Here is a 24,571-nt window from a genome sequence, read left to right as displayed (position 1 = left end):
CACATGTACTGCAGCGGCTGAAGGGCCACACTACACCCTGACACCCCCTCAGATGCTGGCACGTGTACTGCAGCGGCTGACGGGCCACACTACACTTCGTCAGCCCTTTAATGCAGCAAGCTGTACTGCAGCGGTTGTAAAGGTCATCCCACTATCCATGGCGGCCTCCTGCAGGAATGGCATGTGTACTGACACCTGCATTAATATGGCTGCAATGACCAGACCCTTCTCTACCCCCCTCCCCCCTTATCGGGGCAGCACTTGCCCTGCATTCTGGGTTTTTTTTGTTGGTTTTTTTCAGATTAGGGGCTGGTATTTGATTGTGACTGAGGCATGCCTCCTTGCTGAGTTTAGTCATAGCTGGAAAGTGGTCCAAAGTCAAACACAACATTTTATGTCACTTTTGATTTTTTGGGGTCAATATAATTTCTCTGCTAGGACATTAATGTCTGGAGAAATAATACCTGCAATTAGCAGAATACAAAGTTATGTTCGGTGTGCACTAGATAGCATTGAACCAGTTGGCAGGTATGAGAATGTGGGATGAAAATACAATCCTAAAATAGGGGTAAACTGTCTTTACCAATAATGGTGCAAGCTATGTTCAGGGCATCTGCCCCTCGTCTCCTTAGGTGGCTGGAACAGTTATTTAAGACTTGCTGAGCGACCTAGCACCTCTTACCTGGAAGGAATTACATTCTGTAAATATTGGAGGCAAACGGGAAAAAAGTTGTAGAGTGTACAGGCGATTCACATATTTGTGGTGAGCAGTCTGACATGGCCGCCTATAATGTTTCACCATGCCTACCCTGTTCCCTTTATTTCTTTCTTCTACTGTCATTCATTCTTTGACACTCACTCAATCTATCAAGTGGATTTTCCTTGCTCTCGTGGATGAGTTATATCAGTGTTTTGATGGCAGTAGTGTCAGGGCTCTCACGTCATTGGATCTCTTGGCAGCATTGGACACAATTGAACATGCCGTCTTGGTCAACTTTTTGGCAACTTTGGTGGTAGGGAGAACATTTTTCCATTGGTTTAGTTGTTTTTTGACTAATTACGCAACGAGGTAGTGCTTCTCCCTTTCTTTTCACACTCAATTTACCTTTTCTTTCTGAGGTCCTCATATCGCCTCCTTAAGCACTGCTATATTCAATGCTAGTGTCAGCTGTTTTTCCTGATTTACTATTAACTGATAAATCACTTTTGTCTCTGCTTCATTATATCTGTGGTTGACACCCAGATTTTCTTTCGTATTGATGGGGTGGTTTGACAGTCCCCTGCCCCAGTAAAGTTCCCTGCCAGCCATCCATTCCTGGATGCAGGCAAACTATCTCTAGATCAATGACTGTTAAGCGGCAATCCGAATCTGTAAGGCTCAATCACAAGTTTGGACAACCACCTGGTCCAATATATTAGGTTGACGTCCTCTGGGTATTCAACTGATTAATAGGTTTTTGATGTCAGCACAAGTCCAGGTCATTTCAAAAGTCTTTTGTGTATCAATTTCTCTCAAGAAAATGCTCCCATTGCTAACTTATTCGGAGCGTTGTATTTTGATGGTATTGTTACTAGCCCATTGTTTAGGTTTTTGCAACAGTTTTTTTGTCTTGTCCTACCTAGTACCTGATTGTTCAGTCGTGACAGCGTCAAAATGCATTTGCCCAACTTGCTCTCATTATCAATCCTCATCAGCACTTTTCTTCCGAGGTCTAGACAGCTGCGGCCTGTGCAGGTAAGAGCAATGGCTTTTATTTTTTTTATAATTAATACGTTAATAAAAGTTATTGTAATTTATAATGGCAATAGCTTAAACTTTTGTAAATAACTTTTGTGAAGATTATGTTCAGTGTATTTTATTGTGACCAAAATCCAAGAACAGAAGTGAAATATTAACATCTTTTGGTGACATTTGTAATATAGCTTGAAACATTGAGAGAACATATTTGAACCAGTTGTTGTTGAATGGTTGCACAGATTGATGCTGTGGTGGTACTTGAGTCTTGGTTACCTGGTAGCGCCTTAGTTTGCAGCTCTGCAGCATTACCCAGACCAGGAGTAAACGCCCCAGCAACCAAGCCAGGAGTAAACGCCCCAGCTCATCTGCTGCATTTTTGGCAGACTTGTCAGACCGCATGTGATTTATGTGTAAATAATTAAGGGAGAGGTGCTTTGGTGGAGCCCCTTCACTCGTTTTTTGGTCCAGTCTACAATTACAATACATAAATACAGATTTCTAAGTATGCTTTCACCAAATTAGCTTGTTGTTTTCACAAGGTTTAAAACACCTGAGCCCTGTAAATGGTTTGAAATAAAGGAGATGAAAGAAGTCAATTTGTTTGTTGTGTTTTGCTCAGCCCATCACTAAATATGTTTTCCATGCGCTCTGCTCCCTTAATTATCACACTGAATGAGTTGCTATTTTCATCATGTGGCTGAACCTGTAATCTGTGTGTAGCAAAGGGGTGCTATGCTGTTGGAAACCTTGCTGAAGCTGATAAGCTGGAGGGTACTTTTAATGCCAATATCGGAGTCTGTAATAGGACGGAATGTATGAAGCTCTGTGGTTATACTGAATAAGCAGCTACCTATGTTATGCCATCTATTAATGTAATAACTGCACTTTCACAATTGCTTTATTAACCTTCCTGCTTTCTCAAATGTGCTTGAAAATGCACGATTTTTCTTCTTTTTTTCAAAATTTTCTTGGGGGGGGGAATCCCCCCAAACCCCCCTTTTGGGGTTCGCGCTCGCTCGCTACGCTCGCTCGCTACGGTGCTGTATGCAAATCACTTTGCGCCCCACCACTTTCAAATGTCACCCACCACCCCTGCATGACACCCCCGTGGTGTGTGAGGGCCCTCGCTCCTGACAGGACTTGCAAACAGATCTCTTGCACATGAAAGCAAAATGAAATTGAGTCTTAGTATAAGCAAGGTAAATTTAAAGGTCTGAGAAGAACAAAGAGCTTCTGGAGTGCAGGTAAAGAAAGGCCAATCCAGTAACTCTCACAGCAATATATGGAATAGTAGTGCAAGTCATTAGTTTGACTCTTCACTGACAGCCAAGCATGAAAATCAAAGGTTTGACATGGGAGGCATCTTGTTCTTTCAGGAACTTTAGTCATTGATTGCAGACTTTGCGACATATGCTCATTGCAAAATCTACTTTTGCTGTAATCATAGGGGTAAACTAGTCTCCATTCAGTCAGTCAAAACTTTTATTGGGAAATTGCCATAAAAAGCAGAACATCATATATAAAACATGTCAAAATATAATCAGCCGTAAATCAGCGTATCGATGATAACTTTCATATGTACAAAGATATAATCGGTTGAAATTACAAAATCCAAAACACATTAGTAAACCCAAATAAAAAAATTATCACGATAAAATTGCTGCCATGAAAATAATCTAAGTTTATGAGGCCCTAGGTGACATATTTATTTTTGATTCTTAATGCCCAACTAAAATAACTTATGACTGCATAACAAGTGGATTGTGATTCTAAACGGTATAAAAATTGCAGACCTAACTTGTAAGATGTAAAATGATTTACACACAAAATTGGGCCTGAAAATTGGAATCTATAGGCGTTTTAGAGATTGCAAAAAAACAAAAATGGGCGGTACAATGTTGTGAAATATTGTCACACAGACAAAAATGAAATGAAGAAATCTAAGAACGCCTCTGTGGAAGCGCTTTCAAAACTGCACTGTGCTTAATCTAAAATGGCTAAAAAAATAATCTATTTTCTTGGTTAGCTATCCACGTTACGTATTGTTCCACCCCTATTGTAGTTGAAATCGTCAAATAACGTGCAACAGGGTCCTTCTTTGATACTCAAGATACTCTAGCAGCTTGGCTATAACTGCAAAATAAATCTTTCACTTGGGTATTAGCAACATTATCATTTCTATTAGTGTGGTTGCAAAAGTTTGGAGATCCTAAGTCAGTAAAAGCTTCCTTCACATATGCTAACCATGGGATCAAGTTCATATTATCTTGCCTAATGCAATCTTCCAGTACCAATCATGAAAAGTTTGCTTCCAGGGTATGACAAATCTTTATCCAAAAAAGTGAAGCTGCAATTTTCACAGTCTCGTCCAAGTACAGGACACTTAATTCTCGGTGGGTGATATAGCTCACAGTGCTCTTGGGTAATGGCAAAAACCTGCAAAGAAATATATTCTCAAGTGTTTTCATGTTTCCTGAGTTTGTATAGCCCTATAATCCTGCCCCATATGTACCAACAAAGAGACATTTACGTTCATATAATGAGGTCATTTCTTTTATGGGCTTGTGATCTGATTTGTTTTAAAATTTAAAGATTGCTTCAACTGCCCCTGCAAACTATTGCGCTTGTTAAGGTAATACATTTTTCCATCTAAGGTTGGTGGCGTCAAGAGCACCAGGAGGCCAGGACTCCAAGACCCAGTACTCCAGGAGGTGGGGGAAGAGCAGCCAGTGCCAGTGGGTGCTACTGAATTTCCTGCTGCTCCCCACAGCACGGGACACTCATCAAAGGCACCTGGGGCCCAGGAATATAAAGCCCAACATTCTTAGAGGCGGGGAGGAACAGTCTGCAACTGGCTAGCTCTACTTAATTTCCTGTTGGTCCCTGCAGCGTGGGACATGCATCGAGAACACCAGGGGGACAGGACTTCACGGCTTAGTATTCTATGAGGTGGGGAAGAGCAGCCAGTGCAGACACTAACTAATTTCCTCCACTCCCCTCAATATAAGATGCACCAGGGAGCCAAGTATCGAAGACCCAGAATTCCAACAGGTCGGGAAGGAGCAAGCAGTGCCGGCATGTGGAAGAAAGTACCCTCTTTTTGCATGGTTGCCCCCACTTTTTACCAAAATGCTCATGTATTTGACTGAGTGTGCCCTGGGTTCCTGCTAAACAGGAACCCAGGGCCTGTGTTATTTCCCTAAACTGCATTGAAAACAAGGCCCAACGGGCACCCTTTGGCCACAGGTCAGTCCCTTGTAAATGGCTCTACAGGTACCAAGGGAACTGTAGCCAGGGAAGGCCTCTAAGGACTGCAGCACTTCTTATGCACCCTTAGAGGCCCTGCACCTTTACATACACACATGCTGCCATTGCAGGCTGCATATTTTGGTGCATAACAAAGTGAAGAGTAGACTTGGCACACATCCCTGTGTGCCGTGCCTACAACCAGCGGCCCTGGCATAGGTCAGCCACCCCTGTAGCTGACGGCACTATACCAATGGTGAGTGTACAGGTGCATGAGCCCTGTACCCCTACAGTTTCTAAGCCGATTCTTAGACATTGTAAGTGCAGTAATGCCATTAGGAGTGTATGGTACTGGGAGTTTGTCATTATGAACTCCACAGAACTATAAAAGCTTTACTGAATACTGAGAAGTTTGGCGTCAACCTTCTCAGCACATTAAACCCACACTGAAGCCAGCGTGAGATTTCATGAAAAATGCACACAGAGGGCATCTTAGATGCCCCCTGAAAACAACCTTACACTGGTGTCCAGGCTGAGTGGCTGCTCGCCACCAGACATGTTTCTGGACCCCTGGCTCAAGAGCCTGCTTCTCTCGGGGGTCTGAAACAATGCCCCTCCTGGGACGAGGTGCCAAGCCTCCTCCCCAGGATAGGCAGGGTCCATGAAGGAGAAGCTTCAAAGCTTGCCACCTTTATGGGCTTCCCCAGGCCTTTGCTGCTTCCAGCAACTGGCCCCCACTGGTTCTGAACCCCACTTTGGCGGGAGAATCGGCAGGAAAACGAAGTGAGGAAGGGAGGCGTGCCCACCTTTTCCAAACCCCGCCTCTCAAGTGGAGGAGGCGGGGTGAAGTACAACTCTCAGTCCCTGCCATCTTGCGGATGGGGGACCCAGGCAACCAGAGTGAGGCATATGCCCCCCTGCCACTGGAGGGTGGCATATTAGGGGGTGTACCCACTCTAAGGAAGGGACCCATTGGTTGTAACACCCCTAAATCTAGTATTTAGGAGAAGCAATGAATCTTGCCTCCTCAAACTGTCATGTAGATAGGCTTTGCCTTTACACTTAAGTTAGCATGAGCTTATTAGAAGTTTAAACGCCATTTTACCTCTCTGCTGCTTTTGCACACAGCACATATTGTTATAAATGCTTTGAGCCTAGTAGAATATTTTGCTTCACATGAGAATAATATGTTTTCCTATAGTATCAGCTTTGCTTGGTAAGCTATGTCTGAACAGTCAGTGCCGAGGCCTTCAAGGTTATTTCAACACAGCGGTTGTCTGCGCACGTCTTAGACATAACACATAGGCAGCTGTGGCCAACTCTGGCTTTTGGCGCGTTTAATAATGCCCTGCACAGAGCATGCACACACACTTGATGAATATCCGCATGCAGAGAGTTGGTGGAGAAGATGATGTGATCCTTTCTACTAAGACCAGGGGTATGGGGCTGCCCTTCTAAAACCCAAAGAGACCTTCTATAATATAATATAATATAATATACTAGCAAGGGAGGATAAGGCTGAGGTTCTATTTAGACCTTTTCCCTTTAGCATTTTAACATGCTTTCTCCCTTGTATTTTATGGACTAGTAACTATGCTGATAACCTTGTTGCTTATAATATGTTTGCTTGTATTAGCCAAGATACTGCGCTTGAGAACACTGCATTAGAAATAAATATTTCAAACTCGCACATGTCCTCATTTACTCCTTGTTCTGGACTGGTATGATAGTATAACGAAAGAGTGTTCATGTGTTCCACATGACCTGAGGTGTTCTAAGTTAATGTTCTGGGTTGTCTAATCATTGGGTGTGTGTAGGAACCAATGAGGCACTGATTGCTAGTCTGGTAGGGGATATTGGATACTAAGGTGAGTTTTGGCACACCATAATTCACTGAGGTTCCAAGTCTCTATGCACAGTTCTGTGTAGGAGCAGAATCCCTGCGACAAAACAAGAATTAACAAGAAGAAAAGAAGAAGGAATGAAGCAGCTGTGCTGAACTAAGAAGAGGAGACGCCCACTGACTTGGCGTCCACACCTCAAACCTACTCCAGCCAAGTCCCAGTGCGTTCTGCTGCCAGCAGTGTCAAGAACCCAAAGGACCTGCCCTGCCTTCCAAGCCAAAAACTTTGTCTCCCATGATCACCGGATTGCTCACCCACAGACTCAGCCCCCAGCCAATCCAAAGAGGTGAAATCGGAGCTATGAAGTTTTTAAGTTTTAAATAAAAATAGCAACAAAGAATGTTAAGGGTGGTTATCTAGTTCTGATTGAATAGTAACTAGGTGCAAGTTAAGGTTCACCGCAATGGATTGTGGGTTAGATACAGAGGCCAGGGATATCTCGGTCAGATATTTTACCTTCTGTCTCTGATATGGAATTCAAAAGTCCTCACTGGGGCAAGGCAGCAGACTGTGGCCATGATAGGTTCTACAGGCTGGATAGCTGTGTGATGAAATTCCGGCGAAGCCACAAACTTTAGGCTGGAAAGGTCATAGTGAGAGAAATTAAAAATTCATGCCCAAGGAAGGCCCCTCACCTGCCATTTACCTTTGGTACCTTCATCTTGTGAAGATTTCTAACTTCAGGTGCAGTCACTTATTGAGAGCTTGGATTTCTCCAGCAAGGCAAGGCTAAAAGCTATTGCTAAACAGAACATGCTTCTGAAAGTGATTTGTTAGTGCAGAAAATATCAGAGTGGGAACAAACTGATACTTTGTACCAGCAGGAATACACATTTGTATAATGATTTGTAGGTTCTCCAGAGAATCAAATCCCAGGCTTTAGGGTCAGGCAAGAGCTGTACACCTCATAGACAGGACTTGGGATGGCAGGTTTCTAGGGCAGGTCTAGTTGAAACTGGTCACTTGGGTTCCTTCGGGGAAGTGGGCTTCTTGCAGCTTTTGCTTCCCTGTAGCTTAACAGAAGGTCATCCAACTGACCTTTAAAGTTTAAAGTCCACTTCTTAGTTCTGGGTACAAGTGGGAGCAGGTCCACTGCTTAATGTTCTCCTTAGAAGTCACAACAGCAGGTAAGGTTCTTCTCTCTTCCACAGGTCCAGTAGCTTTCTGAAGAGGGTGCCCAGGGTCACCACTTTTATGCTATGCACCTGCCTGTGGGTGCAGGCAACTCATGGTCCCTCCCTAACCAAAAGAGAAAAAAGTTAAGGTAGGCATTCTTTGTAGAAATGCAATGGGCTGGGCACATCCCCAAGGCCATCCTGTCATGGGAAGATCAATCTCTCCACACCAAGCCTATTGTTCCAGTTCAGGAAGCCAATTCACTCCTATTCAAGGAGTTATTTAGCTCCTGAGTGACAGTCGGAAGCTCAGGAAAATAGGCTTCTAGAGACTTTACACAGGCTAAGGGTAACCTTTTAAAAGTACTGTTTGAAGACTATTTATGCAAATCCAAATTTACCAGTGGATTGGGCTTGTAATAAATATTTTGGAAAGTCCAATAATGGAATGTGTAGCTAGTTCTGGGCATAGTTTAAGTAAATGTAGTAATGTATTCCAATGCTGTCCTATGGAACAGCTAACCCTTCTACAAAAATTACTTTTAGGGCATTGTCACTGTAGGGACATGTTTAACATTAAACATGCATGTGTTTAAAGATCATAAACCTTGTATTATGGCCATTTAACACCTTCCATGCTCATGACGAGCTGAGCTCGTCATGAGTCACGGTGCTCTGGTGCTTATGACGAGCGGGGATAATTCCCCTGCTGTGCTGAGCGTTCCACGGGAACGGGTGCAGCTGTGGCGAGCTGAGCTCGTCATGAGCACAGGAGCACTGTGCCTCATGACAAACTGAGCTCGTCATGAGCATGGGGGCGCTGTGCGCGCCCCCGCCCCCCAGCACAGCGGGGGAATAATCCCCGCAGCGAAGGGGTTAAGGTATATTTAGAGGTGACTTATTCACATTTAAAAAAACGTTTAGGCCTGTCGAAATGGGTTATTTTAGAAGGTCAAATTTCCAGTTTAAACCTGCACAGACAGGATACTGGTGGCAGAACTGCAGTCATGGTTTGCATTGTCATGATAGTGGTGGCACAATGAGTGCTGAAGTTCAGTAGGACATTAACTCACAGGCTCAGGGTACATGTTGTACCATATCCTAGGAACGTATAGGTAAGTTAAATATGCCAGCTAGGTATATACCTATTCAACATGTTTTAGAGGTCAGAGCAACCAGCAATAAGAGCCAGGAAAAAGTTGGGGTGACTATGCAAAATGAGGTATTTTCCTTCAGTGATACCACAGGACATGGTATAGTTAAAATAGAATTGCGACCTCTTCCATGCCACTTCTGGCATGAGCAAGTCGTGTTTATCTTCCTTACTTGGAATTAGGCTTCGTGGGATCTTCCTTTCACCTTTCCTACCATGATAGCAATTGAGGGTCCACTACATGTCACTGTCATCTGAAGACGTGACCTGGAGAAGATGGGGAGAGATCTTTCTTTTCCAGAGAGGAAATGGTGAAGAGGATAAGTCAATGGGAAAAGCATATACAACACCCTGTTGTGCAGCACGCTCAAGTTATTGCTTGTCCCCTACCTGCAGGGCTTCAAAATCTTACACCTCCTAAGGGCATGCGTAACTAGTAAAATTTCTTTATTTCTCCTGTTTTTTTCCTTTTGCTATGTGTGCTGCAGAATAGAATGAGGAACGTGCCTCTGGGAATTGATTGTGTGCTGGAAGGTGCCCCTTCCTTAACTAAAACAATCCTGCCTACAACACAGGCACCCTTGCACCCTGGTGCAAGGGTGCCTGCATTGGCGCTAGGCTTCTGAAACAGCACTAGCACAGAGAGAAAGGACAGGAATGCAGCATAGTGGATGAATACTGTGCATTCCTGCCCTTTCATTCTGATGCAGGGCAACACAGCAGGCTGATTTGCAGCACTGCCCTATACCAAAACCTCATAAATGAGAGCCTAAGAGAGAATATTACGGTGTTAAAATGTATTTGGTCCAAATGTATTCAGCTCTAGTCAGAGCAGGGCAGACAACTTTAATGTCTATATATTTTAATATTTTTTTATGGTTTCAAAAAATTTAATATATTGTGCTCCTACGATTAGAGCTCTCTTAATTTTGATTATTTTGCAGAACTCATCTCTCTTTCAGCAATCGCCTTTTCTTTCCTCATCCAGCCCCCCACCATCCTTGCGGGGAGCCATTCGGAAGGCAATATTTTGGCTTCCCAACTAGTGATTTTCTCAGAAGCTTAAGCCATTATTTTAATATTCATTGTGTACCCATGATATGCCTTTATTGTGAAAGCCACAATCCACTGTTGACAGCACAGCCGTGGAAATAGTATGCAAAGCTTTCATTATCCATGTACATATTATTGAAATGATTTCACATTTTAATACAGACTGATCATCAAAGAGTGAAAACAAAGGAACACCCCATCTGTGCTCTGAAAGAAGCTTTCTTCAAGACTGCATTGCTCTGACAATATGGCCGCCAGCGATCAAAGCACAATAAGCTCCTTTTACCCAACTGTGTAGATTTGTTAACAAAACCCTTTGAAATGCTCAAATCCCACCACTCCCCACCATGCCTGAGCCTGCTGTTGGCAGACGTCTAAACTCTTCCTTTTACAAGCAGATCATCAGCTGCATTCAGGCGGATGAGCATTTTGCAGAACGGATTTCAACATGAAAAGTCTCAGAAACAACCAGAATTATGTCTCTGCTAAATAATTCAGCCTGACTTTGGCTGGAAATATACATGATAAAGTCGGCGTGAGTTGAAGTAGAAAGGAATGAAACAGCACAATTATGTGAGACAAACTTAAATCGTTTTCTATGTAGCCTTTAATTTCCCTAGAGATCTTGCAAGTATTTTGTTTCTGCATAATGTGTTCTTTCTACCTGATTTAAACAAATCATATTCTATCTTTCTTGTACTCAGAGTCGTTGGCAGCGGTTGCGGAGGCAACATCAGTGGAAAAGAAAATGCATTTGAGATGTACATTTATATAACATAAGGATAGTGATGTATGCTTATACCTACCATTATTCAGTGGTTTTTAACCTGTGGTCCGCAAACATCTGGGGACCCAAGGAAACTATTCTGGGGGTCTGTACAGGAAAATAAAAAATATTAGCAGATCAGTAAGGTGACAATAAATAAAGAAACACACTCTAAAATTGAAACTTTCAAAACTTTCTGCTAATATATAGAAATGTTGAAACTGGAAGCTAACCGTTGAGTTGATATCCCTAGCTTGATTTGTTGGAGCAGCGCAAGTATAGCAAACACAATATAGTATGGGGGATGAGTGGCCACTGGCCTCAATTGAATGCAGACAAAACGAGAGAGTGCATGAGGACCGAAAAAGACAGAGTGATATGCTAGACCTCATTGCGAGCAATCCTACTTGATGTGCATGTTTCCAGAACATTTTCGCTTTTTTTGTTCAGCTGGAATCTTCATTGTTTTTACTATTCGTTTTCACCCTCTGTTTTGGGGCCTACTGAACATTTTGTTTAATGCAGTTCCTGCAAAATGATCTGACTAAATGTGTTTTTGAGAGGATCAGCAAATAATATGGAAACATATTAATTATTCATATATGAACCATTAAAGGTTAACCTGGTTACTAGTGTATATGTTATGTTATGTTATGTTATGTTATGTTATGTTATGTTATGTTATGTTATAAGGATATTTATTGCGCGCACAATTACTCAAGAGTATCCTGGCGCGAAACATAACCACAGAGAAATCGAGAGCTGAACAGCCGAACAAGCAATTTTAATAGGCTATGTTAAAAAGATGGGTCTTAAGGAGCTTCTTAAAGCAACCAAGGTCTCTGGTGTCCCTGAGAGTGAAAGGGAGGGAGTTCCAGAGGGCAGCGGCTTTGACCGAAAAGGATTGACCGCCCAGTCTGGTTCGCCGGAAGCGGGGAACTACCATCCTTCGTTGGGAAGCCGACCTTAGGTGGCGGCTTGGGACATGAAAAGTCACTCTTTTCCTGAGGTAGACAGGACCAGTATCATGAAGGGCTCGATGCGTGAGTACCAGGGCCTTGAATTGGACTCTTTGGGCCACCGGCAGCCAGTGAAGAGTAGCCAATTGATGTCTTGTGCTGTTTCGTCTAGAGATACCCAGCAGGAGTCTTGCGGCAGCATTCTGGATAAGCTGAAGTTTATTAACCAGAAAGGAAGGGGAACCCAGATACAAAGCGTTGGCATAGTCCAGGCGGGACAATATAAGGGCCCTAGCGACCGTTTCTTTAGCTGGCTGGGGTAAGAGAGGAAAGAATCTACTCAGAGATCTGAGGGTCCCGAAGCAGGCACCCGTCAATCGCTTGATCTGCTCTGCGAACCTCAGATCTGCGTTAAACCATATGCCCAAGTTCTTAGCTGGGCCACCTTCAGAAAGGGGACGGGGAAAATCAGGTGGCCAAATTAATTCAGTGAATTGGCTTGGAAATTGACCGTATAGTAAAATCTCTGATTTTCCCTCATTGCATTTGAGTTTTGCATGAGCTAACCAGGTGAAAACGGCTGCCAGGCATTTTTGTGCGACATCAGTTTCTAATGTCGAGTTGCCCCATGTAAACAGGAGCTGGGTGTCATCGGCGTAGGCCATAATTTTTGCACCCAGCTCCTCGGCCAGGTAGATCAGCGGGGTCATGTAGATGTTAAAAAGAAGTGGGCTCAAAGTAGAGCCCTGTGGGACCCCGGTCTGAACATGCCTGGCCGAGGAGGAGTACGGGGGCATCCAGACTTGCTGATAGCGGGAGTCCAGGAAGGATTCCAGCCAGGACCACACAGCCCCAGTGATGCCTATCTCAGTGAGGCGGGCCAGGAGGAGTTGGTGAGGAACCGTATCAAAGGCGGCAGAGAGGTCCAATAAAATTAGCGCCGCTCTGCCACCCTTGTCCGTGCACTCCCTAATGGCTTCCACCACCTCCACCAAAGCTGTCTCAGTGCTGAAGGATGACCTAAAGCCCGACTGGGCTGGATGTAGCGCACCAGACTCCTCCACAAAGGCGTTCAGCTGCCGAAAGACAACCTTTTCGCAGACCTTCGCCAGTGCCGGGAGCAGGGAGATGGGGCGGTAGTTGGCTGCAGTGGCGGGGTCTGCCAAAGGCTTCTTCAGGAGAGGCAGGAGTTTGGCTTGCTTCCACTGCTTAGGTACCACTGCTGATTGTAAAGACCAATTGATCAGAGTAGTGACCTCAGAACCTACACAGTCTGCTACTCCCGCCAGAACTCTTGCAGGGCAAGGATCCGAGGGGGAGCCTGATTTTAAAGATTTTAGAAGCGTTAGGATGTCCAATTGATCCACCCTAGTGAATTTGGTAAGGCAGCTACTAGCGGGGTGCCAGGAGCCAGCTCCGGGGGGTGTGAGGCAGCAGTGCTCATAGCTAATCCCTCCTCAATAAGCCTGATTTTGTTGATAAAGAAGGAAGAGAGCTCCTCACACCATTCGGCAGAAACCGGGATCTTTTTATGCTCCGCCATAGGTGAAAGAAAACTTTGAACTATGGCAAAGATTTCCTTATCATTGTTATCTGCTTTTAGGATCCTAGCCGCAAAATAAGCACCTTTCGCAGTCTTGACTGCTGTGTAGTACTCTCTTTGGGCTACACGAAGGTCTGCTTTAGTTTGCGGGGAGTATGCAACCCGCCAGAGTCGTTCAAATTTTTTACAAGACCTTTTTAGTTCTTTTAATGCTGGCGTGTACCAGGGATGGGAAGGTAGCCCGCGTTGGGAAGTGTTCCGAGCCGGTTTGGAAGCAGTCTCAACCCCCCGACTGACCCAACTGTTGAAAAGATCCACTTGGCTCTCTAGGTTGGTGGACCGGTCAATTTGGGAGTGCGTGAGGGCTTCCACCAGTCCAGGAATATTAACTTTTCGTGCTAAAGGGCCTGACTGGGTAGGAAGGTGGTGAGATGACAGTGTCACAAACCAAGAGAAAATAATCACAGCATGGTCGGACCAGGTAACAGGCTGGGGATCTTTGAGAACCAAAGCAAAGTTGGAACAAACCAAGTCCAACACGTGTCCCAGTGAGTGCGTCGGCTTAGAGACCCACTGAGTTAGGTGCGTTATGGCCAACAGGTCTTGCAGACCCAGTGTGTCCGAGGAACTAATGGAGTCTAAATGAATGTTAAAATCTCCTAAAAGGAGAAACTTTGGGAACCGTAATGCACGGTCCGTTAAGGTGTCTCCCAAGGAGATCAGGAAGGAGCCGATCGGCCCCGGCGGTCTGTAGATCAAGGTCCCGCCCAGAGTAAAATGGGGAGAGAGAGTAAAGGAGAAATCAAGAGCTTCAGCATCCAGCACACTCAACGATTTATCACAAGAGAAAGCCCATGTTTCTCTAAATATAACAGCAGTGCCGCCCCCTCTACCTGAGGAGCGATCGGCTCTAGCCAGGCGATATCCACTTGGGACTGCTAGCGCAACCGCAGGGGCACATGAATCGCTTAACCACGTTTCTGTGATGAACAGAATGTCTAGGATATTGTCTGTAATGAGCTCGAATACATTCTCTGCATGTTTCACCATAGAACGGGCGTTTATGAGAGCTGCCTTGATAGGATGCTCACTCTGGTTCTTGGGAGAAGAATGAGATAGGCATGAGGGGAGGTGGAAATTGCAGACCTTGCAGTATAGGTCATGTCATGGAGAAATAGGTCTTCCAGGTTTGACACCATTAGCAAACACAAAGCATTTAAGTTATTTGAGCTCTTGCCTGTCATTTTCACCCTCATGGCTTCAGTCAGTCTCTTTCCATCCGATCTACGAACCCACAGTACTAACAAGTACTTGAAGAAAGCTGAGACTTCTATCCCTACATTTCTTTACAGCACATACCCATTACAATCTTGGAGACATCTACCTGACCAGCGGGGGCAGCACGGAAATCTATGAAGAAATCCCTCTGTATACACTTCCACAGCCTAGAAATCAGGCAACATGTCACCTATCATAAACACCCGTCCTCATCTTGTCAGGGCACCAGTGGCGGCTCCTCTGCCAGGAACAGCAAAGAAAGGAAAAAATTAAATGATAATAACAGAATGTTATTATCACTTTATTTTTTCCTCCTGCTGCAGCCGTGCATGAGGGGAGGGGGGTGAAGCTGCCGGGGAGGATTGGTAGACACTCCTGTGCGCAATGACTGTTTGGTCGTCCTTTTCGGGCCACCCAAAACGGTCATGTGCACTCCCCTGTTCTCCATGCAGGCTGCATTACAACCTGAATGGAGAAAATGCCCAGCCCTACAGCCCCTGGCTGAGCGCCAGAGCGTTGTGATTGGCTTAGGGGTGGGGGCCTGGCTGCCTGCTTCTGGTTCCGACCTGGAGTCGGACACAAGTGAGCAGGAGAGAAGACACGGGTCCTGGAAAAGGCGGCAAGGTAAGTTATTACTGGTTTTTTTTTTTAAAGCATCCTGCCGGCAAGCCCTTCCTCCCCCCCTGCGCCCAACCCCCCACCCATGAGCGGGTCTGGTAACCCTGCAGGGTACGACTCTGCTATACCACCTGAAGAAACAAGAGATTCTCTCAAAGGTTTGTCTCTTTCTAAGCCCCCCTATACTCAGCAGAGGTCACAATTACATTTGAAGGCTTGAAATCTTGGTGTACCCAAAGGATATTGGGGTTCTCCTGAAAAGGCCTAGGAAATAAAAGAAATAAAAGAAAACAGACGTAATTGGTCCAAATATGATTTAAACAGCTAGGAAATATTCTGTACAGTATCAATTATTGCAAAAACCTACATGATTCCAGCTTGTAATTTGTATCCCGAAGACATATGAAACAAACAATATATTGGACTATTATACTAATGGTGGTATAAAAGTGCTTTCGGTAAATTGATAAAGTGTCGGTAGTGTTCAACTGTGCATTTTGTGAGACAATGGTGCACAAATAAATATTTAGTATGATTGCTCACCTTAAAGGCACAAGTTGACATTTTTGAGCTCCTACTTTTTGAATCGGACAAGCTTATCATCAGGGCAAGATCAGCAATTGAGATTACATCAAGCTGCCAGTGCAGTCAAGAAAAAAGAAGGACATCGGAAATTACTCAGCAAAAATAGGTTCAAGCAGAAAAGTTAGTCGAATTCAATAATATTCAGACACATCAACTAACAAATCAGTATATGGAAGTGGGTGGGTGTGTGAGTGCCTGTGTGGGTCTGTAACTAGGTCTGTGAGTAGTGTTATGTATGTGTAGGTAATTGTAATTGTAATTGTAATTGTAATTGTAAAATAGTTTTTATAGAGCGCATGCTATCGCTCCACGGAGCATCTTGGCGCTGTAAAAACCGTAGCCTAGAATGGTGGGCCGGAAATACTACTCACATCAATTTCAAAGTACCTGAAGGTTTATTTGAGCCTAGACTAACTGTTTACTAGCCGTGTCTGGTAGATTAAAAATCCAGGTTTTCAGGGCTTTCCTGAATTCGATTTCAGTGGGGATTTTCCGTAGGCTTTGTGGGAGTTTATTCCAGGCTTTAGTACCAAGGACAGCAAGAGATCTTCCTCCTTTGGTGGCTAGTCTAAATCTGGGGACTGTTAGGAGACACATGTCTGATGACCTCAAGTTCCGACTTGGTATGTACGGCTTGAACCGTGGGAGCAGATATTTAGGCCCTTTTTTGTGGTATGCTCTAAAAGTAATTACCAGTATCTTAAAGAGCACTCGCTTGTGTATGGGGAGCCAGTGTAACTGTTTTAAGGCAGCAGAAGCAGAAGATCTCCTTGGAAGATTAAGCACCAGGCGTGCAGCAGCATTTTGGACAACCTGCAACCTGTGCAGGGTAGATCTATTCACTCCTGCATATATGCTGTTGCAGTAGTCTAAACGTGATGAAATTAGTGCCACTGCAACTGTCTTCTTTGCTTCCAAAGGGATGAAGTTGAAAAACTTTCGAAGACCACGTATGATGTTGAAACACAATCCTGCCACTGCATTTACTTGTTGTTTAAAACAGAGTTTTTCATCAAATCTGACTCCCAGGTTACGTGCGGATAGTACTGTGTTTGGCGGGATTTCCTCATTAGGGGGCCACCATAGCTGGGGGGAGAACAGATTTTGGGGACCCACAGGTGTGTGAGTGATTGTGAGTATCTGTGAGTGGGTGTGTGAGTGGTGCTATCGGTCTGTGAGTGATGTGTGAGTACCTGTGTGTTCTGACCGACTTTGTCGGCCCTTTCTTGAGTTAAGGTGGTTGGAGGTGACTTTAGTCTGCAATAATTCTAATAGAAGGATTAGAACCTTAGATAGGGCCTATTTACAAGGCGTTTAACACAATCCCGTACCCTTCTTCTTAGTTCAGGGCTTATAAATCTATGTTAAGGGATAGATTCCTTATTATTAGTTGTAATCCGTCCTTTTATAAGCCACCACCTTAATTACAACGGCAGCGCCATTTTGCCAGACCCCCCCAGTTTTTTCATCTACTTAAAGTTCTGGTTAAGGGTAAGTACCCCTGTTTGGGGGAGATTCACCTCTTTGTATTTCGTCGTCTTCTCTTGGCTGGGATTCATTTTATCAAAGAATTGTGGATGAAGGAGCTAGAGAAACAATCACATTGCCCAAATTAAATGTGCACAAGGTCACTGGAAACATTACCTCATGTCCTTATGGAGATGTAGTGTGGAATATGCACGAGACATATACCCAACAAGGTGGCACTTACTAATTAACCAGATGAAAGTACTCCACTTGGGTAGACGTTTTTGGCAAAACTGGGGAAAGAATGAAATTCCATTTAGGCACTTGAGCACATTTCTTAGAAATTACACCACAACAGGAAGCACTTACAAATTATAAACATAACAGGTGCCCTAGCTGCATCTCCACTTAAGTAAAGCACAAACAATCCTAACTTGTTTGCCTTCGCAAAGACAGAGCAAGTGTGTTTCCTATCGTATTCCATGTTAAAAAACTATATGGAATCCTTAATTGAGGTGAATGCTACGACTGGAGCGCAATGTGATCTATGGTGACTGTGACAAGTTACTTCTTTCTTGCCTTCTCTCCATGAAAGAAAAGTCAATGATTCTTCCTTTAAACTACATTTAGTATGCAAATACCCAAAATGCATAGCACCACATTTTACCAACTGACACAGACACAAACAGGCACTCAGACACCCACTCACAGACTCACACAACCATTAATACATCTACTCACAGACCCACAGCACCACTCACAGACCCAGTCACAGATCCACACAGGCACTCACACATCCACTCGCAGATAAATACAAGCACTCACACACCCACAAACAATTTCACTACGGTATGGATTGCCACCAAATAATGTAAAACACAACCTGTGTGTGTAGGCCAATGAATCAGTGAGTGGGTATGTACGTACAGGTTTGGGGTGTCAATGGTTTCAAGAATAGTACTTTGGACATTGGAGTGGGTGTAGGAAAGGTTACATGGGGTCTGAGTGGCTATGTCAGTGATTCTGTGGGTGATGTCATCAGTGATGTCAATTGCAATGTCTTGAGTGATGTAATCAGTGATGTCACTGACCATGTCATAAGTGATGTAGTATTTGTGAGGTCATAGCAGTGCATTGCGGGGGCACGAGTTATAGTTAGCTCAGATAACTATAACTGCGGAATTTCTCTAGTTTTGTATAAGTAAAATATTAGCCTAACTGTAATGTCCCTGTAACCTTTGTTTTTTTCAGTGAATTTCTAAGGTTTTCTAAATGCTAATTCCTAACTATAACTCACCTGTACCTTTTTCTTTTGGTGAATTTGCATAGTTTTTTAAGTAGCAATGGTCTTAGCAGAATGGTGTGGAAAGGGGGCAAGGACTCTGACCAGCTCTCAGAAATCCAACTGAGTAGGACTTAAAGACAGGAGGTCTTCTTTGTCCTCAAGGTCCTTTAGCAACTAAGACAACTTTATTCCCAACCAGTAGTGTGCCAGGGGATGTGTTTGTAGAGTGGTGCAGAAAGGGGGTGAGGCCTCCGAAGACCTCTTAGCAAACTGACTGTGTGTAATTTGCTGGTAGTAAGAAGAGGAATTCTTGGCCCCCAAATACCCTCAATAGCCAAGGGGACTTCATCCCCCAACTAGTACTATGCCAGGAGGTGAGTTACAGAGTGATTGAGAAGGTACGTCCTTGTTGATTGCACACATAGTGCATATATGATTCTATGAGTGCCATTGCTAAGGACAGCCTGAGAATACCGGGTGTAAAACACATATATAGAAATATTTTACATAAGGTTCAGTGTAGCTATTTAGTAAAATACAAATTTAGCTTTCCCGGTTCTATTTATTTGTTCAAATAACTAAATCAAAAATGCTGTTTCCTTCTTCAAAGCAACACCGGAGGTCACAATGACATCAATAGTCACGAATACAAATGACAAAGTGAAAAACAGAAATATAGACATATTTTGCACAACGTTTGAGTCTAACTGTTTAGTAACATATTGGTTTAACTTTATTTTAACAACACATTTATAAAAAAGGACAGTTAAAAAAAATAACTCAACATCTGAACTCACAAATAGAACATACCTACCAAACGTCTATCAAACTTCCCATTGTGGATTTAAAAACGACTGCAAAACTAGTTCAATGGAAACATCACATGGCCTGGAAAGCAAGGAATATCATTGGATAATATACTTTTCAGTAAAATGAATAGGAAGTGTTTACCCACTCCTCCTTCTTGAAACTTCTTTTCCATAACTTTATTGTGAGCAGGTGGTAGATTTTGGCTGGAGACTTTTTTTTACTCATGTGGATTGACAATCATGTTATCTCATCCTAGAACTTATCGCAGAAAACTTTACCAGCTGCTGATCTAGAAGAAGGAAACTGGAGAACCATCTACATCAGTGACAACAGCAACAATTCCCTGCCAGAAAGTCCCTACAACAGATATGGCTCCAGAGTTTTAAAGAATGGGCAAGTATTGAATGGACTGTAGTGTTGTTATGAGAGCTAGTGAGCAGTGTGTTACAGCTATCTGCTGTCCAAAATCATGCAAAATAAATGTTTCCCCTCCTTTAAATTTTTTCGCACATTTTATAAGATATGTTCATAGTTGGCAGTAAGAAGGCATCGCAAAGCTGAAGGACCCTTGACTTCAATAGCAGTACAGCAACACAGAGTCCATTCAAAAGTCCAACCTCAACTTCAAGATTTGGCTCCACAGTTTTACCCCATGGCATCATACTGCATGGATTGTGGAGTTGTAGTGAGTGCTGGAGAGCAGTTCATAGCGGCTGTTCGCAATGCTGCAAAGAATAATAAAAATAAATGTTGATGTTTTTTAGGTCGAGCGTCAGCGCGCATGCACTACTGCAAGACCTGTTGTATTTAACAAAATCACTTTTTCCCCCCTTGCTACTAACAATTGGCTCCCTCATACATCTCTCTTCTTTGCTGCCTCCTAATTTGTTCCTCAGCAGATCCAATACTTCCGGTGAAGGCTAAGGAGCACCGGCCATGCAATGTCTCCTTACGCTTCCTTTCTTCATCTGTTGGTTTACAGAACTTATTTTTTAAACATTCCTTTCGGGCCTGTTGCTTCTTCTGCCCTCCTACCACACTCTGACAGAAGCACAGTTGCCTTCCTACTTTTTTTCATTTGAATATTTATATACATTGTTCCCTTTCACCAGTCGCAGTTTGTTTTCATTGCACCACCCCTCCTTGCAGTCCCCTAGTATTTTTGGAACTGCAGTAATGGTGTTGCTGAGCCTCAAATTTCATGTTAACATCAAGCCTCCAAATGTGCATCACGAAACAGCATAAGAAGAGATCATGTTGCCTGGAGCCCTTTACGGGAAGTACATTAAATGAAAGCCCAAACCTGCTGTGTGGTACTGTGACTCACTTTCACTTGTGTTCTGTGTTGCCAGTCCAATTTTAGAGCTTTTTGCAAACTGCACTCACGGTTTTCACTCACACGTACTAGCATATCAGTATGTTGCTAAACTGTGAGGGAATCATGTGCTTTTGTTTTTAACTAGAATGCACAAATCAGTATAATTTTTCGGTGATGCAGTACCCACAGATAACAGTATCCTGGCACTGTCGTCTAGTGTACAGGGACCCTATGCTGAGGATGCGCTGCAACAATCTTCAGATAATGTGAAGTGCCTCTGATGCGCTTTACAGATCTCGCATCCAGCTCCGGTGGTTTTATTCACAAACATACCATCTGGGTCGCTCAAGATGTCTGCTTACAAGCAAAAACGTATTTGAATCAGTGGCCGTCTGTTAAGTGTTTGTGAAAACAATACATTTTACATCACAGTTACACAAAGAAATTTGGGGAAAAAAAGTGCACATGTAATTTTAGTTCAAGTATTATGTGTGTATATTATGGCAAGAGTGTCAAAATGGATGGTAGTTTATATATGGCACGATGTTACTCTAACAGCATACGTCTTCTGAGCACTGCATAGTCTCAAATTTCACTATACAGGCCCTTGAGGCTTCATTAGCTGCCATAAAGTTTGACTTAGACCCTAGGTTTAAGGGACAGGATAAAAAAACAAAAGTTACACAAACCTCACAATTGCAGGTCACAGACGGCTGACCTACAGAACAGGCAGGTCTTTACAAGCCAACACAGCAGAGCTGTTACTAACGTTACAGATTCCATAAGGGTTCGAACATCAGTCATGTCTCTAAATATCCATAAATCTTGTAGGCTCAGTCCTGAGACATCATATATATGTAGTGCTGATAATGTCATGAAAAGCTGTCAAAGTAGATGATGAAACACTGCCATTTGAGATATGAAATAACTGACTAAGCAACAAGGAAGGGCCCTGTGGGGGCAAGGAAATGATGACAACATCAGCAGTTAGAGTCACTAACTCAGCAGCTCAAATATCCACCTGCAGTTTAAATAGACACATTTTTGCCCCAATCAATGACATAAATTTCAGAAAATTAGTCAATTCTGCTCTTAAATATAACGTTATCGTTTAAACAAATAAAACTAATTTTCAGCAAACATCTGTCTTTGTGGCTGTCCCTTAAATACACCACTTGCCCTCAAATACCAGCTCATTTTGTCCCTAAATGTAAATCCTTCACTTTCTGTAAGCACTAACAGTTTCACTCCATCAAATAACTACTTCATGACGGTAAAAAGATTAATGTAGTCCTCAAATATCAACCTCTCATCATATACTTAAATTTAATGCCCATGGACATGAACGGATATTTGCTCAAATTCTCATTTAGATCCCAATATGCTCAGGACCAGCCTCACACAGCCAATGTAAGCCATCCTGCCAGCAATGCCCACCATCAAATCAGGGATGCATGCCATTGTATCACCAATGACAAGATGGCCAGTGATTTACCTTGGATGACTACTATTATGCCACAGATGGCCCCAGTGTGAATGTGATGGCAATAATTATGCGAGGCAGGGTGGCCACCATCAAACCAGTGATGAGTTCATGATGTCACAAATGGACAATGGGGCATCAGTATGCCTTGGATGGCCTGTAAATTACAATGCCTTTTATTTATCTGTTTAAAAAAATCCTGTAATAATAAAAGGCATTGTCATTTACAATACCAATAGGTCAACGTTTCGAAAATGCGAGACCTATTGCATTGCTAATGCTTGTTTTATTTATTGCCCTTCATAGTATTTCTACATTAGCAGGCATTTTATTATCTAAAAAAATGGGTATCTAATATGCGTTGTTCATTTTATTATCCTCTAATTTAATGTAACACAGCGTGCATATCACTTGCTGTATGGACAAGTCAAGCCGTCCATCTACATTTAAATATGCAGGTAGCTTTTGCCAGTTATCAGTATTTACTTTTTAACTTTTTAAATATGAGTCAGCAGTCTGTGTTTAGATCTTATAGTAAGTGCAGCAACAACATATACAAACATACTCTGTTCTTTTTAGTTAACACTGTGTTAAATTGTGTAATCTTTTCTTTAAAACTATAAACAGTCATATATGTGTCTTGTTCTACGACTCCTCCACTTAACACCTCTTCATTTTCCCTAGAATCCTGCTCAGGACCAAAGAAACAAAACTCCACATCACCACAAACATTTTCTATGTCTGCCGAACTACCATGCAAAAATGCTCTATTAATTTCTCCTGAACATAAAGCAGGAGTTGTCACATAATACTGCCTTCTACCCAAAGTTTGCATTGTTGAATGATATAAATTATTTTGTGCTTTAAACTACGCCTTGGAAAGATACATAGGATTTTCCTTAATATATCAATGGAGTACTGTCTAATACTAGAAACATTACTGCAATTCCATTTGTATACAGTACCCTGAGTACGCGTTCCTTGTACCTCTTCTGCAATAACTTCTTCTACATTTCTAAGTACCATCACCTCTTTTGCTATAGTACTTCCATTCTTCATTTCATAACATCATCCTCTTTTATCAATAGCATGAACTAATCTTTTATCCTGGAGATAACTTTCGTCATTAAAAGAAGGCTCTCTACAATAAGTATGTATCCATTTTCCACTAAAAACAGTACAACAGTTACATCCATTCACTAACCTTTTCTTCTGGTTTTGTCTCCTCAGGCGCAACCCTATTTTGTCAAAAGTCTTCATTTTATTTAGAATCAAAATTAAAAGCTTCCTTTTCAAAGCAAAAGCCTTATCAAAGAGTCTTTCAACTTGTTCCTTCTATTTTTTGGAATGTCTCCTTCTTCTACACTTTTTAAAATGAATCACTACATTTACAAGGCTGTAACTATACAATCATTATAACATTTGAGCAGAATGTATGTAGCCATTAAAAACACCCACTTACAACCCATCCAGTCATTGAAATACTGAGGCACACTAGTGCACTGTATGAAACACTCAAGCTCTACTCATGCACTCATCTAATTACTTGGAGAGTACCATTGTAGTAAGCAAATCACCCATATTGTCTAAAGCCTTCGTATTCCTCAATACAACTTGTAAATACATGGGTTTGTAGTTGAAGACATCAATACTCCATGGATGATTGAATGAGTGCATAGGTAGTTCCTAGATGATTCCCTGAGGATACAAGTTGTGCCTAGATGGTTTCCTGACTATGTGATAACTCTGTGGGTCATTCCGTACCTCCATGCTTACTGCCTGCGTCTTTGTATGAGTATACCACTAGTATCTGGGTATTTGGATGAGTGCATGAGTAGTGCCTGAATGATTAGACTAGTGCAAGACTAATGCTTCAATTATTCAATACATGCATAGATACCGGTGAGATGATTAAATGAGTACAATACTAGTGCCTGGATGATTGCAAGAGTGCATAAAAAGTATATAAGTGACTTATGCAGAGCATGGATAGTGCATACATGATTGTGTAAGCCCATGCATAGCACCTAGCCTATTAGACGTGTAGATGAATAGTGTTTCAGCGATTGGATGCTGCCCATTTGTTTTTGGTTGAGTGTACAGGTAGCGTGGATTACCAAGCTCCTCACCTCATGATTGTGCACTGTGGTGGCAATGACCTGGGCACATTGAATGGGTTAGGGCTGAACATCCTAATGAAACAAACCTTTGCAGAACTGATGTCACTTTTCTCTCACACTGTCTTGGTGT

This window comes from Lissotriton vulgaris, chromosome 9 (genome assembly GCF_964263255.1).
Source record: "Lissotriton vulgaris chromosome 9, aLisVul1.2, whole genome shotgun sequence".
In the NCBI taxonomy this organism is placed as follows: domain Eukaryota; kingdom Metazoa; phylum Chordata; class Amphibia; order Caudata; family Salamandridae; genus Lissotriton; species Lissotriton vulgaris.
This window is presented reverse-complemented; position numbering follows the sequence as displayed.